Here is a 4,089-nt window from a genome sequence, read left to right on the forward strand (position 1 = left end):
TCTGTCTTTCTTTCTTTCTTTCTTTCTTTCTTTCTTTCTTTCTGTCTGTCTTTCTGTCTGTCTGTCTTTCTTTCTTTCTTTCTTTCTTTCTGTCTTTCTGTCTGTCTGTCTTTCTTTCTGTCTTTCTGTCTGTCTTTCTGTCTGTCTTTCTTTGTTTCTGTCTTTCTGTCTGTCTTTCTGTCTGTCTTTCTCTCTTTCTGTCTTTCCTTCTGTCTGTCTTTCTTTCTGTCTTTCTCTCTTTCTTTCTTTCCTTCTGTCTGTCTTTCTCTCTTTCTTTCTTTCCTTCTGTCTGTCTTTCTCTCTTTCTGTCTTTCTGTCTTTCTTTCTTTCTCTCTCTCTTTCTTTCTGTCTGTCTTTCTCTCTTTCTTTCTTTCTGTCTGTCTTTCTCTCTTTCTGTCTTTCCTTCTGTCTGTCTTTCTTTCTCTCTTTCTGTCTTTCTTTCTTTCTGTCTTTCTCTCTTTCCTTCTGTCTGTCTTTCTGTCTTTCTCTCTTTCCTTCTGTCTGTCTTTCTGTCTGTCTTTCTGTCTGTCTTTCTTTCTTTCTTTCTTTCCTTCTGTCTGTCTTTCTCTCTTTCTTTCTTTCCTTCTGTCTGTCTTTCTCTCTTTCTTTCTTTCTGTCTTTCTTTCTTTCTCTCTTTCTGTCTTTCCTTCTGTCTTTCTGTCTTTCTTTCTTTCTGTCTTTCTGTCTTTCTTTCTTTCTTTCTGTCTTTCTTTCTTTCTGTCTGTCTTTCTTTCTTTCTTTCTTTCTTTCTTTCTCTCTTTCTGTCTGTCTTTCTTTCTTTCTTTCTTTCTTTCGTTATGTATTTCTTTATTTCCTTCTTTCTTTCTCTCCTCTTTCTTTCTTTCTTTCTGTCTGTCTGTCGTTCTTTCTTTCTCTCTTTCTGTCTGTCTGTCTTTCGTTCTTTCTTTCTTTCTGTGTGTCTGTCTTTCTTTCTTTCTTTCTTTCTGTCTTTCTGTCTGTCTTTCTTTCAGTCTTTCTTTCTTTCTTTCTGCCTTTCTTTCTTTCTGTCTGTCTGTCTGTTTTTCTTTCTTTCTTTCTTTCTTTCTTTTTTTCTGTCTTTCTTTCTTTCTGTCTGTCTTTCTTTCTTTCTTTCTGTCTGTCTTTCTTTCTTTCTTTCTTTCTTTCTTTCTTTCTTTCTTTCTGTCTTTCTTTCTTTCTTTCTTTCTGTCTGTCTTTCTGTCTGTCTGTCTTTCTTTCTGTCTGTCTTTCTTTCTTTCTTTCTTTCTATCTTTTTTTCTTTCTTTCTTTCTTTCTATCTTTTTGTCTTTCTTTCTTTCCTTTCTTTCTATCTGTCTTTCTGTCTTTTTGTCTTTCTTTCTATCTGTCTTTCTTTCTATCTTTTTGTCTTTCTTTCTTTCTTTCTATCTTTTTGTCTTTCTTTCTTTCTTTCTATCTTTTTGTCTTTCTTTCTGTCTGTCTTTCTGTCTTTCTTTCTTTCTTTCTGTCTTTCTTTCTTTCTTTCTGTCTGTCTGTCTTTCTTTCTTTTCTTTCTTTCTTTCTTTCTTTCTTTCTGTCTGTCTTTCTTTCTTTCTTTCTGTCTTTCTTTCTTTCTTTCTGTCTGTCTTTCTGTCTTTCTTTCTTTCTTTCTGTCTTTATTTCTTTCTTTCTTTCTGTCTTTCTTTCTTTCTTTCTGTCTTTCTTTCTTTCTTTCTTTCTGTCTGTCTTTCTGTCTTTCTGTCTGTCTTTCTTTATGTCTGTCTTTCTTTCTTTCTTTCTTTCTCTCTTTCTTTCTTTCTGTCTTTCTTTCTTTCCTTCTGTCTGTCTTTCCTTCTGTCTGTCTTTCTGTCTTTCTTTCTGTCCTTCTGTCTGTCTTTCTCTCTTTCTTTCTGTCTGTCTTTCTCTCTTTCTTTCTTTCTGTCTTTCTCTCTTTCTGTCTTTCCTTCTGTCTGTCTTTCTCTCTTTCTTTCTTTCTTTCCTTCTTTCTGTCTTTCTGTCTTTCTTTCTTTCTTTCTTAGTCTTTCTTTCTTTCTTACTTTCTTTCTTTCTTTCTTTTCTTTCTGTCTTTCTTTCTTTCTTTCTTTCTTTCTTTCTTTCTTTCTTTCTTTCTTTCTTTTCCATCTTTCTTTCTTTCTTTCTTTCTTTCTTCCTTTCTTTCTTTCTTTCTTTCTGTCTTTCTTTCTGTCTTTCTTTTCTTTCTGTCTTTCTTTCTTTCTTTCTTTCTTTCTTTCTTTCTTTCTTTCTGTCTTTCTTTCTTTCTTTTCTTTCTTTCTTTCTTTCTTTCTTTTTTTTCTGTCTGTCTTTCTTTCTGTCTGTCTTTCTTTCTTTCTGTCTGTCTTTCTTTCTGTCTTTCTTTCTGTCTTTCTTTCTTTTCTTTCTGTCTTTCTTTCTGTCTTTCGTTCTTCCTGCCTTTCTGTCTTTCTTTCTTTCTTTCTTTCTTTTCTGTCTTTCTTTCTTTCTTTCTTTCTTTTCTGTCTTTCTTTCTTTCTTTTCTTTCTGTCTTTCTTTCTTTCTTTCTTTTCTTTCTGTCTTTCTTTCTTTCTGTCTTTCGTTCTTTCGTTCTTATTGTCCGTATGTCTGTCTGTCTGTCTGTCTGTCTGTCTGTCTGTCTGTCTGTCTGTCTGTCTGTCTTCCTTCCTTTCTTTCTTTCATTCATTCAATTTTCTTTCTTTCTTTCTTACGCTTGCTTTTGAATGAATGATTGTTTGATTATTGCTACTGATCAGTTTACGTTGTTCACCTTATTTTTCAGTATTCAGTGAATACTTTAATAATAAATCATTTAACTAGCATATGTATCAAATTCTGTAACGTCTCTCATTTTATTTTCGTTATTTGGTTTTTTTACAACTTTATTTGGTGCGTGTGATCAATAACTTCGAAATTTGAGGCTGTATTGTGCAGCCTCCATTTTGAAAGCTATTCGATATGAATGGGATTGCTTTTCAGTTTGAACATTCGAGCCTCTCTATAAAGTTTTTGAGAGGTGGTCGTCGGGGCATCCTAGCATATAACCACGTCATAAAAAAAACATTAAAAAAAATTAAAAAATATATATATATTATAACCACGTCATGTCCCAAATAGACACTATCATTCTGGGGACAGAAAAACCAAGTCAGCATAGCATTGCGTCGGGGCAGATTTGACTCTACCTCCTTTTCTTCATAACTCATAACTCATAACTCATAACATTTTATTGATCCAACAAAGGAAATTAAATTGGTCATCAGCACATATAGGTCATTAATTAATAATTATAAAAGAATAAGAGAAGAAAAATTATAAAACCCATGATAACAAAAAAATATCTAAAGTAATATATGTACAACTACAATACCCTCTTTGATGTTTCTGTCCATGCTTTCACAGGTCTTTTTATTCACTGACTTCACTGATCGACAGACTGTTTATATGGATCTTTGGCGATATGGTGGGTTTTTTTTTCATTCGCTAGCTCACTGCACTGAATGACAGACACAAAGTTTAAAGTTACAGTACGTCTCAGAGCAGTATATTGACGCAACGATGTATATTTCTGACGCTGATGACGATATATATTATATAAACGGTCCAAAAATGATCACAACTATCCCACAGACGACAACACATGTTATTCAGTTTGTCAGTTCGCATCTACCGCAAAAAATTAATGTGATTGAAATGTCTCGACACTGTGGCCATCAATGTGTGCACATTTGCGTGTAGGGTATATGCACAGACTCCTGACGTATAATTATGTGTGCATCGTCTGCTCGTTTTGAGATGCATGCAGAGACTGTGTTCTCTGCAGTCTATAGTGGATGATGCACACGGATATGCAAGCTTGTATTTGAACGTTTTTGGTACATGGGGGGGTAGAAGAGAAAATGTAAGCGTTACGCCCTCACGGCAAAGCCATGCATTAGGGGCATGTTACATGGGGAAAAAACGGGTTTGTATACAAAATAATTCTTTTTTGTTTTTTGTTTTTGTACATGTACTACCGCCGCTTTATTATGTGAGCTTGGATCATAGATTACCCGTTGAGAAACTTGTCTCTGGTTTGTGAGATGAGTGTTACGCTCCTCCTTAAGATACCAAGGCGGCGTAGCTTCGCATGTCAAAACTTGCGAAGCGAAGTTGGGGACGAAGTTCTTCGCCGTAGCTGCG

Source organism: Littorina saxatilis, linkage group LG7 (assembly GCF_037325665.1).
Source record: "Littorina saxatilis isolate snail1 linkage group LG7, US_GU_Lsax_2.0, whole genome shotgun sequence".
Taxonomy (NCBI): Eukaryota; Metazoa; Mollusca; class Gastropoda; order Littorinimorpha; family Littorinidae; genus Littorina; species Littorina saxatilis.